This window comes from Sinocyclocheilus anshuiensis, unplaced genomic scaffold (assembly GCF_001515605.1).
Source record: "Sinocyclocheilus anshuiensis isolate Anshui unplaced genomic scaffold, SAMN03320099.WGS_v1.1 scaffold1641, whole genome shotgun sequence".
In the NCBI taxonomy this organism is placed as follows: domain Eukaryota; kingdom Metazoa; phylum Chordata; class Actinopteri; order Cypriniformes; family Cyprinidae; genus Sinocyclocheilus; species Sinocyclocheilus anshuiensis.
Window position 1 is genome coordinate 148,134 of NW_015539968.1, and position 14,625 is coordinate 162,758.

General features: G+C 36.5%; 1 protein-coding gene across 1 annotated transcript in view; it reads left to right on the forward strand.

Annotated features, from left to right (window-relative positions):
* The window catches only part of LOC107687064 (KH domain-containing, RNA-binding, signal transduction-associated protein 3-like), a 168,446-nt gene that overhangs the window by 21,574 nt on the left and 132,247 nt on the right, over window positions 1–14,625 (forward strand). The window lies entirely within an intron of this gene.

Genomic DNA, 14,625 nt, shown 5'->3' on the forward strand with positions numbered 1-14,625 from the left:
GGATCGACTGTTTCTCATCTTTCTCTTGAAAATATCCCATAGATTCCATATGGGGTTCAGGTCAGGCATGTTGGCTGGGCAGTCAAGCACAGTAATATCATGGTCAGCAAACCACTTGGAAGTGGTTTTGGCACTGTGGGCAGGTGCTAAAGTCCTGCTGGAAAAGGAAATCAGCATCTCCATAAAGCTTGTCAGCAGATGGAAGCATAAAGTGCTCCAAAACCTGGTAGACGGCTGCATTGACTTTGGACTTGATAAAACACAATGGACCAAGCAGCTTGGATTCTGTGTCTCTCCAGTCTTCCTCCAGACTCCAGACCTTGATTTCCAAATGAAATGCAAAATTTACTTTTATCTGAAAAGAGCAACAGTCCAGTTCTTTTTCTCCTTAGCCCAGGTAAGATGCTTCTGACGTTGTTTCTGTTTCAGAAGTGGCTTGGTAGCCCTTTTCCTGAAGACGTCTGAGAGTGGTGACTCTTGATGCACTGACTCCAGCTTCAGTCCACTCCTTGTGAAGCTCTACCAAGTGTTTGAATCGGCTTTGCTTGACAGTATTCTCAAGCTCGCGGTCATCCCTGTTGCTTGTGCACCTTTTCCTACCCAATTTCTTCCTTCCAGTCAACTTTGTATTTAAGTTGACAAGTTCAACTTTTTATTCAAGTAGTTGCCAAGGAAACATATACTTTTTAAGTTTTTAATGTTTATTAGTCTTTTTTCAGTTTTAATATTCCTTCTTTTTTATTTCAGTTTAGTAACTTAAGTTTTAGTTTTAATTTTAGTACTATAGCTTAACTTTATTTTATTTCGGTTAGTTGCCAAGGAAATAATATATATATTACATACATATACATATTACATATAAGAGGTTGACCGATAGTGGATTTTGCGATACTGATAGCTAGGTTGGACCACACTGGCCGATACCGATTAATTAACCGATAGTTTTTAAAATGGATACTGAACAAAAACTAAAATAATGCTTTATTAAAAAAACAGTACAGTAACAGAACCATACTAGTAGTAGTAGTAATAATAATAATAAAAATGTTGAAATTAACACACTCTAACAAGGAACAATACTTTCATTACACAGCTTTCATTAATCTTAATGTTACAAATAGACGCTTATTTTAAAGTGTTACCATTTCATTTCAACAGTCATGCTTAAAGATGCACATCTTTAAATATATACACAAAGACCATAGCATTAAAATTATATACATTTGAATATTGTATGTATACTCTCACACTTTAACTTCTTCTATTCTTGAACACTTGATGGTTATCCAATCAAAATAAAAGTGCAGCGCTGAGTCTAGGAGAACTCACCGGTATGTAGAACTTTGCAGTGAAAGCTCACTAGTCTTTTGCAGTGGGAAAGACTGAGAGAAAGGTATCTTATATCAGTTGACATAACCAGCAGTCAGATTATCATTTTGTCTTATAGGTATTGGCTTAAAAGTATAAAATTATAATTTTTTTATAGTTTTAGTTTTATCAACAATCTTAACCTGTCATGAAGACATCCTTTCTGAAATGATCATTAGTTATGACATTCGTTTATTGATGAGTTGTGTCCGGATCTAGCTTTCCAAGCTGCGATTAGAAAATAACTGACAATTTCCATTGATTAGGCCTGAAGTGTCGCATCTCTCTCTCTGGAGACATGATTGTGATTATCCTGCAGACGCTGCAGTACATGCATGCAGCCCAAAACTCCTGTGAGAGCGATGTAAGTGAGAGGTTGCTGAGATAAGGGAGATAGACGCCGTCCTGGTTATAGATCTGCGGTTTAGAAGTGTTGAAACACTGGTTCTAATTGCAGTGGAAGTGTGATTTCACTTTGCTGAGGTAGTGGAGAGAACAGAAGGTGTTTGGACATTAGAAAAAAGATGTTACATTAGTGTATTGACGCAAAAAATGCATATACGTTTAGTGCCCATTCTCCCACTACTGTGAGTCTCTTTTGGCCAGGCAAGTTCAAATTTTTCTAGCAAATTCTTTTTTCATGAAAACAGATTTGGATAAATTCAGCATTAAATCACTTGCTCACCAGTGGATCCTCTGCAGTGAATGGGTGCCGTCAGAATGAGAGTCCAAACAGCTGATAAAAACATCACAATAATCCACAAGTAATTCACACCACCGCCAGTCCATCAATTAACATCTTGTGAAGTCAAAAGCTGCGTGTTTGTAAGAAAGAAGTCCGGCATTAAGGTGTTTTAACGTTAAACTGTCGATTCCAGCCAAAATACTATAGTGCATAATCCATAACACTTCCTCCAGTGAAAAAGACCATCCTCTGTTGTCTTCTCACCTCAAAATCCAACAATATATTTTTGACTGTTTTCACTTGTAAACAGTCCTTGATCTGTGCGTGTATCTCTCTACTGATTCAGATGAGACTACTTTCACTGGGGAAAGCAATATTATATAATAAATATAATATAATAAAATATAATAAAACCACTCTACACATAATTTTAGGCAGAAGCAATGGTTATCAAGTGTCTTAATGTCGGATTTTTTTTTTTTTTAAACAAGCAGCTTTTCACTTTACAAAACTTTAATTGACTGACTGGAGATTTTTTTTTATCAGCTGTTTGGACTCTCATTCTGATGGCACCCATTCACTGCATTGGTGAGCAAGTGATGTAAAATATGCCTATATTTTAAACTTTGTTAGTGATTCTTTCCTAAGTATCTTCGAATCTGATTAGCAACAGAGGCTTTTCGGTTGAAATGATGGACACTCTTTTAACTAAAATCAGAGCAAATGTATAAATATTTAAGTATATATTTTGAATATGGCCAAAAAACTGGAAAGTTTTTTGCTTTGTCGCCAAGCCCTATGCACCGTCGCTACTGCGGTGGGTAACATATTGAATGTTGGGTGTGTGTATAGTCACTTGTTTAGCTTGCAATATGGTAGTTATCAAATGTTCTCTGTGTTAGATGCTGTTGGAAACAGGAGATGGCTGCGATAGGAGACGGAGAAAGTTTATGTGTGTGTGTGTTGTCTTTGTTCTCCCTTCAGTAGAATCAGATAAGGGTTTCAGAGAGGAGATACGAAAGCCATTCGAGCTCATTTTACACATCCAGACACATGAGCCCAATCCACAGCGAGACACAAACACTCAGGAAGATTGAGTGTCCGGCCTCAGCCGAAGAACGGATCAAAGAATCAGTCCCGCATCTCAGACCGAGAGAAGGAAACGAGGGCCAGACGGATGAGCGTGAACCTTGTTTTGTGGCTGTGAGAGATTGAGGGAAAAAGAAGGACGAAAGAGGGGAAAAAATAACGAATCAGCTCCATGGGTGAACTCATTATGAGAAATCAACGAGGCACAAAAATGCTCTTTTATCAAACTCTGACACCTGTAAACAGGACAACAACCCACTGGGATAATGCTGTAATGATAGGTATGTGTGAGTGAGAGAGTGTTTATGTTGCACCCTAATAGTCTGTTCTTTGAAAAATAACACTTAAGAGTCCACCGACAGGGTGCCACGGTCCCTTTAAAACACAATGTAGGCTGATCCGATAAAGAATGGATTGAGCTTTTTATATAGGGCAAAGTAATATGTCTAATTGATTTAGATTATTTATTCAGACATGTATCCATGCATACAGCATACGACTTACTCTTGTAAAATTAAATTGCTGGTGCAAAATTGCTCTTAAGATTTGAAGGTTGGTGTAATACAGAATAACAGTATCAGTAATCTAAAAAAAAACACATAAACTTGCACTTAGGGTGTTTAAACAAACTTTTAGTAAGTTTTATGAACTTGCATGGGCACCAGGGAAATGTTCCTGAGAATGCTTGAAAGAAGGGTCTGGTGTTTTTGTGTATTATACAATTTGCCATATGTTTTATTGACACACTAGCATTTAAATGTTAAGGGTCAGTTAGATTTTCATTCATTTTTTAAAATATATTAATACTGTTATTCAGCAAGGATGCATTAAATTGATCAAAAGTGGCAGTAAATACATTTGTAATGTTGCAAAACATTTCTATTTCAAATAAATGCTGTTCTTTCAAACTTCCTTTTCAGCAAAGAATCCTGAGAAAAATGTATCAAGGTTTCCAGCACACCTGTTTTCAACATTGATAATAATACTTAATGTTTCTTGAGCAGCAAATTAGCATATTAGAATGATTTATGAAGGATCATGTGAAAATTCAGCCCACATTTTTGAATGGTCGTGTAATTTGTCTACTACACTATAATTTGTTTGACATTGCCGTTTGTCTTCACAGAAATTGCTCTTGCTGAGCATTTGAGATTGTTTTGCATCACTTGCAGCCCTAAACCAAATCGACAAAAACCTGAAACAAAACATACTTGTGCTCAGACTGATCGTGCAAATATACTACTATTTCAAAGCTGAATTTTTATTTACAGAGCAAAAAATGTGTGGATTTTGAGTCCAAATATTTTTTGGATCATGTCATCAAACCCAGTGTGAAATGCTTGCATGATCAGCTATGTTGACTTTATTAAGACGGACCGCATCCCAAGTTCCCGATACTCCACCAAACTCCCAACATCATCAGGAAAGCGTTTTCAGGCTGTTGACTTTCGTAAGATTTCCCACATTCGTTTGTGCATTCGCAGTAGGGGAGTGCAGGCACCTCCAGAACGCACACAGCTGCAGCTCTAGCAGGACTTCTATTTCCTCGTGTGTTGCAAGAAGACGTTCAACTGGAATCCCAGCGGTGTCCATCAAACAAACCTCGCTGTCGTTCAGCAAATATTACTCAGGCTGTTTATCCAGGCTTTCCCCGCCTAGAATAAACAAGCACTGATTAATTAATGACAAACACACACAGAGATGAGATGCAAACAAACACACGCTTGCATATCCACAGAATTAACAGACGTGCACTCGCTCACGGGGCGACTTTGCTCTTGTGTAGTTTAGATCAGCACACTGCACACCTGTCTTGGTCTAATTTAAATTGCCGTACTTCGAAACAGCTGGGTACAGCTCTGTCAAACAAACACAAATAACAAACACCCATCCCCACAGACGGCTGAATTATCATATTTATGGTGTCTTGTGACCCCGTGAGCTCTGTAATAAAGTGCTCTGATTCTGATCGGATGGGTGTTTGATACACAGATGATGTCTAAGTGTGTGGGGAGATTTGAGAAGAAAGGAAACACATGGGGGTTGAGAATTTGCATGCATGTATGTGTTTGTATGCATTGCGCCGCTCAGAGAAAAAAGCATACACTCTTAAAAATAAAGGTGCTTCACGATTCCATAGAAGAACCTTTTTGTCTAAATGGTTCCATAAAGAACCTTTAACATCTGAAGAACCTTTCTGTTTCACAAAAGGTTCTGTGTGGCGAAAGAACGTTCTTCAGATTATAAAAAGGTAAGAAAGATGGTTCTTTAAAGAACCTTTGACTGAATGGTTATTTGTGGAACCAAAAATGGTTCTGCTATGGCATCGCTGTGAAGAACCTTTTAAGCACCTTTATTATTAACAGTGTATCAATGACTTGAAACTCTTGAAAATAAAGGTTCCAAAAGAGGGTTTTCACAGCAAGAACTATTTTTGCTTCCCAAAAGAGCCTTTCAGTGAAAATCTTTTAAAATAACCATTTTTTTGTGTGCGAGCAACGTTTAAAAATGACTTTTTTCCACTATAAAGAACCTTTTGTGGAATGGAAAGATTCCACACATTTAAAAATAAAGGTTCTTTACTGGTATTGATTATAGTTTCATGAAGAACTATAAAGAACAAAATGTTCTTTATATTGAAAAAAGTTTCTTTAAATTAATAAAATGTTCTTCATAACAAGAAAAATGGTTCTTTTAGGAACTGTTCACTGAAGGGCTCTTCACTCTTAAAAATAAAAGTTCTTTATTGGCATCAATGGTTCTATGAAGAACCTTGAACATCCATGGAACCTTTCAGATGCAGAAAAGGTTCTTTAGATTTTTTCAATGTTCTTCAAAATGGTTATTTTAGGAACTGTTCACTGAAAAGTTATTTGGGGAACCAAATATGGTTCTTCTATGGCATCACTACAAAAACACCCTTTTGGAACGTTTATTTTTAAGAGCGTTTGGGGAACCCAAAATGGTTATTCTGTGGCATCTCTATGAAAACAATTTTGGAATGTTTTATTTTTTCAAGTGCATAGATGTTAAAGGTTCTTTAGTGAACCATCAATGCCAATAAAGAACCTTAATTTTTAAGAATCTTCATTTTTAGAAGAACCATTTTAGGTTCCCCAAAGAACCTTTCAGTGAACAGTTCTTAAAATAACCATTTTTTACTTGGTGTATGCAAGATATAGTTCCATGAAGAACTCATCCATGAAACCTTCCCATTGCATAAAAGGTTCTTTATAGTGGTAAAAGTTTCTTTAGATTATTAAAATGTTCTTCACATCAAGAATACATGCTTGTTTTAAGAACTGTTCACTGCAGGGTTCTTTGGGGAACCAAAAAATGCTGGTTCAACGTTAAAGGTTCTTTACTCAACCATCAATGCCAATAAAGAACCTTTTTTAAGTGATCAGTTGAATACTATTTTAAAAATGTAAAGAACGTTGTTACACAATAAAGAACCTTTTGTGGAATGGAAACGTTCCATGCATGTTAAAGGTTCTTTTTGAACCATCAATGCCAGTAAAGAACCTTTTAAGAGTGTAGAGATGAAGGATATTTTCTCATGATAGACAGAGTGACTAGGACTAAAACATGCTAAGTTAAACTCTGAGAGCCATAATTTCTCCAGTATAATATGTATTGCTGTGTTTAACTAATACTGATTGTTTTCCCAGTAGCAGGAAAGTAGCACTTGGCTTTAAGCAGGACGCATGCTATTAAACAGTGACATTACCAACACAACTGACTGTATGTCACTGTCTAAAGCATTTCCGATATGGCTGCCACCCAGCTGTGACAGGAAGGACGATCCATCAGCGGAAAAGGGTTCTGTCTTTGTGAGGCAGTATTGAGTGAGAGCGCAGTTGGATGGGATTCTCTGCCTACCTCGTCTGAGCTATTGATTCACCTCAGGTGAATTTATGGTGACATTCCTGTAGTTTGCACAAAGGGAAAAGCATTGATGTCTTTGTGGAAATCAATCACCAGTCTGAACAGCTCATCAATAGGAAAGAGTGACCTGTTTGACTTGGATTTCAGGATGTCAGAAGTTTAAAAGTGTACACACAGACATTCTTTAAAATAACCCAACTTGGACCACTTTCATACTGTCCCTGGCCTTTTTTAGTTTTGATGGGGTCTTAGTCCAATTTCTATTTTTCTTTTTCTGTGTCGATTTCACTTGTGTGAATGCTTGTGAATGCATGTTTTAACCAAACCCCACTGCAGATTTAAAACTAATCTAAGACTGTACTGAGGTGGCATTCCAAGATCTCAGATTCAGTCTGAATCTCTTTGAAGAGGTTCAGTTCACTTTTAATGTTCATGTATGTCACAATTCATTCAAATTGCGCTCAGATTTGCACACAACTGCTGTAGTCACTAGAGATCCAACATCTGTCCCTGAAAGACTACCACGGCATGCTAGTGGATTTTAAAGTGGATCAAACTCTACAGCTTTGTTGAATTCCACTAAAAGCATGGTATTGATGCATGGCTTGGATTACACTTGTTTGAGCTTTTAGGTTAAAATTATTACATTGCCTCCCGCAGTCTCTAGTACACATGTAATGAACATTATTTCAGTCTCCCCAATACAATGAAGATATCCTGGAATTCACTACACATTTTTTTAAAACACATGATTGACCAATCAGAATGAAGTATTCCAGAGAGCCACATAGTAATGTTAATTGTCAGCAAAATGTTTGTTTAATGAAAGTAGTGCACCATCTGAGTTCTCCTGAGCAGACTGCTTTTGTCAGATGGTGTGTGCCTTTGAGTTGTTAATGTCCCCGGGATGTCATGATTTATTTTGTAGAAGAGAGAGTGTGCAGTAGTTGGCATGACACATTTGTGCCGTCTGCAGCCGAGAACTTCCCCTTCTTTTATTAGAACAGCAGTTATCAACTCATGAGATTCTGTCAGCACCTGAAGTTTTTGTTATTCCTTTGTAAGAGAAACGCTCTATTTTTATCAAGGCACTTTTTGAAAGAAGACTCTTTATGTTCACTAAGGCTTCATTTATTGCAAAAAATACAGTACTATTGTGAAATATCATTACAATGTAAAATAACTGTTTTCTATTTGAATATATTTCATTTTCAGCATCATTACTCCAGTCTTCAGTGTCACATGATCCTTCAGAAAAATGCTTTTAGTTTTATCATTGCAAATGGTCTGTGTGGGCTTTTTTGAAGCTTTACATCCTGAAGGTGTACATAGTACTCTTCATTGAAATCCTGTTTTTAGTCTTTTCTTTTTACATAATTTACATCAATTTCATGATTATTTCTGTCATTATTCACAAGTTTGATTGGTAATGACTGGTGGTTATTTACTTATTTCATCAGTGATTTCAGTGGCACTGGGCTTGGAAAACAAATCTTTAGAGCAATTTTCTATGTTTGAAATGAATTTTCCAAACTCACATCCCTAAAGTTTGGTGCTACTCAACTGGTTTTGCTTCAAGATCCAGATTTTACATTAGTCACAAAGAATGATCTAACACAATACCATAATTGATTATTGCACAACATGGAGAAAAAATCCTTAAAACCAGACATTGACATATTTTTAATAAAACATGAACATGACTTGGCTTATTTAAAAAGGTCAGTGTTGGTTAATTATCCTATTCTTTTTTTTTTTTCTGTCCTAACTATGCATGGTTATATGGTTAGTTACATTGTATTATTGGCATTAAGCATAATTTTCCCCTATTGTCAGCTAGCCTATCAGAACCCACGACCTGTTTTTTGGGCCACAACCCAGCAGTTGTGAACCACTGCCTTATGTTTCAAACCAGACATTGACATATTTTTAATAAACCATGAACATGACTTGGCTTATTTAAAAAGGTCAGTGTTGGTTAATTATCCTATTCTTTTTTTTTTTCTGTCCTAACTATGCATGGTTATATGGTTAGTTACATTGTATTATTGGCATTAAGCATAATTTTCCCCTATTGTCAGCTAGCCTATCAGAACCCACGACCTGTTTTTTGGGCCACAACCCAGCAGTTGTGAACCACTGCCTTATGTTTCACAGATACTGTGTGTTAAAATAAGAGGATATAAAACAGAGGGCCAGAGAGATAAATGGGACATAAAACCTGCGATGTTCCAGTGCTGTTCTTTAAACACATTACTCGCTTGGCAGGCGCTTTGCCTCACAGTTAGGAAGTTGTTCCAGTGAGGCCTGTGGGTTAAACTCCCCAGATTGGCAGAAAAAAACGATGAGGGGGAATCAGGCTGCCCTAAGCTATCCTACAACGATTGAGCCTTGTGAGAGCGATACGGTACTTAAAACATGACCATTCACACTTCAAAAGTAAGATTTATGCTTGTAAACATGTAGTATGAAGGATCATTATTGGTATTGGTATACTGCTACATCATTATTTTTTCCCCTTTTTTCATCACTGCTGATGAGTTTGGTTGAGGGCTATTATAGTTAACTAAAACTAAAACCATAAAAACATGTGTTACTTGAAATAAAATTAACGTTAACTAAAAATAAAATATATATAAAAAAAAACTGAATTATTTGATTTCAGCTGCCAAAGCAACATTTCTGATTTTCATTTAGTGTAATGATGTACTAACCAAAACTGAAATAAATATGATTGAAACTATATAAAAAAAAAAACTGATAAAAATAACAAAAACTCACTACAAAATGATTAAAATGAAAATGAAAACTATAACAGTATCTATCAGTAACCTATGTTTTTTCTTCAAACATTTTTCTATGAATACTGTGTGAAGGCTTTTTTCTTTTTTGGTATTTGATCATTAATATATATATTTTGAGCCTACGCACTAAAGCTATGTCGATAGAAAAGCTTTTTAGTGTTTGCCACGGACGTCTCAGCTCTTTTTAGCCTTTAGATTAACCTTCATCACACACAGTCAGTCCTACCTCAGACTCATTTCAATGGTTCTAAATGGAGCTTCCTTAGCACTCTCACATAAAAAAGTGGGCGTCTTAATCCGTAATTCATATCGTTTACTTAATTTAATTTCACATAAGAGAATTACAGCCACCCGAGTCTCTGGACAAACACTCAGAAAACCAACATATATGCCAATATATATATATACCTCTGTATATATGCTATACATGTATCACAGAAAAAGCACAATACTGATACTCGTGACACCTTGATGTGTAGCATGATTATCATATCAATTTACTGTGGTATTTACATGGTTTTCCAAGGTACTAATACCTTTAGATATTACTGTTGAACTATGTATAAAATATAATATTTAGTAAATTTTATTATTAAAACCCCCTTTTATTGATCATCAAGATGCTAAAATGGTTAATTAAGTGCATTTTAATATACGTTTGGTCCCTTTATTGTTAAACTAGTTTAAGTATTAGGTCATGTGTATCATAACAGATGAGTCTCGACTGTCTCATAGTTTTCATCATGACTCACGAATGTAGCGATTGAAGGCTATATTGTGTTGTGTCCAAAGCGAGAGCCTGTTGTATCAACAGCGCTAACATGGCTAAGCTTGACACTGAGACTTCCTCTCAATTCACGTCAATGAAACTGAAAGATTGAGAATCTCTTTTTCTGTTCATTGTCAGAAATAAATCCAGGTGATTTCACTGGAAGATTAGTGCTAGTTTGATGGTTCAGATTAGCAGTGACAGCTCTGTTGTGCCGTTGCGGTCCGCTGGTTTCTTGAACAGACTCCGGTTGTAATAACAGGATCGGGGCACATCTGAGCCGGATAAATCATTTACCTCAAGGTTTGGAGACTGGGCGAGTCTACAGTTTCTGTCGTTACAAAAAACTGTTTGCATCTTTCACCATGCACTATATCATAAACTTGCTCTATGACACAACTTTTACTTTTCCGCTAACGTCACCTATTTTGTTAACCAAAAGCCGATTTAGCCATAAATAAATAAGTGATTTTAATTTCAGTTTTTTTTCTCTCTATGCAACATTTCTAATATTTGTATTGGATTTATTTATTTCTTTATTTTTATTTCAATTACTGATACATATATTATATTTTTAGTTTTAGTGAACATTAAAAACACTGCTTTGGATATTTGACAACTTTCCAGTTTTTGGGTAGAATACAAATGGGCCACAAAAAAAAAAAAACAGACTTAAAAGATTTGTTGTTGTTGTTTTCTTAGGTTGTCTACAGCACAGTTTGTGGTACCTTTTAGTGAAGTTGAATTAGACTTTTGGCAGATTAAGCTGTGTATTGTAGGTGGGTATTAACCACACGTCTGTTTATAGCAGTTTTCGGTGATTTTCCTTTTGATTGCCAGCTCCACACAGGAGACGTCAGGAAACTCAGCAGGAGAAATAACTGTCAGCTCATGGGTATTGACTGTAGATCTGATGATAAAAGATATTAAAAAATGTCTATTTTGGATCCAATCTTCTGAAAGCAAATGTCTCTGTGGGTTTCCTAATATCATGCATAATAAATATTTCAGTTTGTTCTTATCTGATTTTGAGAGTATTGTTAGAGTACAGTTTTTTTTTTTTTTTGGCTTTGTTCTAAAACATTGTGATCTACCTTTCTACATATACAATATTTGTGCAATAAAAAAATGCACAAATATTGGGTAAAATGGGAAATTTTAAATGTATCTATTTGGAAGTGTCTTTATTTCTTTGGTATTAAATTAATATTATTCAAATATACAATAATGTCAGTATTTTTTATTTTGAAAGAAGTCTTTTTAAATAAAAGGCTGCTTTTATTTAATCAAAATACAGTAAAAACTGTAAAATTGTGAAAAAGTATTAGAGTTTAAAATAGCTGTTTTCTATTTGAGTATAATTTAAAATGGAATTTATTCCTTTGATGCAAAGCTGAATTTTCAGCATCATTATTCAGCCTTCAGTGTCACATGATCTTTCAGAAATCATTTTAATATGATGATGTGCTGCTCAGGAAACATTTCTTATGAATGTTAAAAACTGTTGTGCTGTTTTTTTTTTTTTTGCTGTATTTATTTATTTTTTTATTTTTTTGTGGAAACCCTGATGCGTTCAGAATTCTTTGATGAATACAAAGTTCAAAATAACAGATTTGTTTTGTAACAATGTAAACTCTTTGCTGTCACTTTTATTCAGTTATGCATATTAAGTATTTAGTCAAAATAATTATGCTGCCTACATATTAAAACAGCATCAGGAGACATTTAATGCCACAAAATGTTGCGTCACTAGATTTTGAAACAGCTGTAGATTTTCATCAAGTACAAATGCGCCTGAGGCTCATAGACAGCTTAAAACATGCCGCTGTGCGTAAGCGACTGAGTTAAAGAGCAAGCACTCTTATATGACAGTGTGATGTCGAGATGGTTTTACACCATTAATATGACACTTCAGTTTACAATCTGCCAGTCTGTGTGTATCATGATAAACATTCACAGACTTGCTTTGAATTTCAATGCACCTCTTTTCAAAAGTAATTTTTTAGGACAGCACAGATGAAAATAGTTGTGTCAGCTACGTGACATTTCTGAACGAAATGGGATATTACATGAGAAATAATAAGGCAGGACTTGATTTTATATTAATCAGGAATTGATTGGATTGTGGAAATTGCATGTTATGTACCAGAATGGAGTCGAAATGAATCAGTTTGCTATAAACTGTGTCTAAATAGCTGTTTGATTGGTGAATGGTTCACAGTTAGATCAGAAACATGCTTTCAAGTGAATACGGTCACTTCATGTCTCCACACTTAGGGGTTGTTGAGTCCTTCCGAGTGTGTGTGTTTCTGTGCACCTCTTCAGTCACCAGCGTGTGGTCAATAAGGACGTCTCTGCATCAGCCCAGCTGGCTGGATGATCCAGCTTTCATCTCAATATCCTGCTCTCCTCTGGCTCCTCCAGGGATCTCAGCACAATGCCTCATTATCCGGAGAGAGATCATCCGCTGCCTGGGTACATGTCGCCTCTCACCAGCTCCAGTCAGGGTTAGGAAAGGAGATCTCCCTCTCTAAATTAAACATGGCTCCCGTAATGTAAGATCTCCAATAAAAGATGCCGAGCTAAGCAGCTCCCACAGGATTTGGGCTGAAATCAGTTAATTACTTTGTGATATGACAAATCTTAAGCCTGTGTAATTGGAGGCCCCCGCAGCAGACAGAAAGAGAGACCGATAGAGCCTCAGGTTAGTCTTTTTACAGAGTGGCACAATGCCGGCACACAGAGGCATATTGTCCGTCTTTGTTCCAGACACACACACACACACACACACACACACACACACAGGCTATGTTCCAATCTCTGGATGTCTATATGAGCAGCTGTCTTCTAAGGCAGCATCCGACCTGAAATGCAACCTCATAAGTGATTAAGTTGGAGTGCTCTAAATAGCGGCATGAGTTGAGCTAAATAAGCCCAATTTAGGATACAATGCTTTTTTCTGATTTTATTGTTATTTCAGGAAATGTTGTATTGACGTACAACAGCTTTGGAGATTTTTGTCTTTCAGTATTCAAGTGATCATCCACTAAACTTGCATGCCTGTGTCTTACATTGAAAAGCTGTCCTGGGTTGTTATCTAGATCAGTGGTTCTCAATTCCAGTCCTGGGGGCCCCCTGCTCTGCACATTTAGCATGTCTCCCTTATTTAACACACCTGACTGAGATCATCAGCTCCTTAGTTCAGTTCATGGATCTCTCTCCTAACGAGCTGATGATCTCAATCAGGTGTGTTAAATAAGGGAGACATGCAAAATGTGCAGAGCAGGAGGCCCCCAGGACTGGAATTGAGAACCACTGATCTAGATCGCCGCCGAGTCAACTGACTTGCCTTAAAAGGTTAGTTCACCCAAAAATGAAAATTCTGTCATTAATTACTCACCCTCGTGTTGTTCCAAACCCGTAAGACCTTCGTTCATCTTCATCTTCAGGCTCTTTGACCCTCCCATAGACAGCAAGGTAACTACCACATTAGGGTTGTGCCGATAGACGATAGTATCGTGTATCGACGATAGTCAGAGATATTGACAATAGCACATGTCTTTGTCAATAGTCAAGACGATATTAGGCTCATTCTCCTATAAATGTATTAAAATATTATTATTTTTAGGCGGCCTATTATAATTCGGCTATTATTATCATATTGCCCCGCTATTTCACTTCAGCACTGCATTCACACTCGCGCAAATGAGGATTAGAGCCTGTAGTCGGTGAAGGAGTCTCCAACCACAAACACAGACGTACATCGTCTGCTGATATAAGGTATTTCATTGCATTTTAACAAGTAATCTGAACGGTCTATATATGTGCAATATTTTAACCGATCCCTCACTAACTGAGTTTAATGCCACAGTCATGTTAGAACGCATCTCATCCTTGTTTCTGTGGCAGTGCGTCGGGCTCGTCATGGGGCGCACGGTCCTGAGCGCTGTATGGCTGATGTATCCGTTCAATTTAACTTTACTCCAAATATATGAACTTACCTGTTTTTAAATACTTTTATA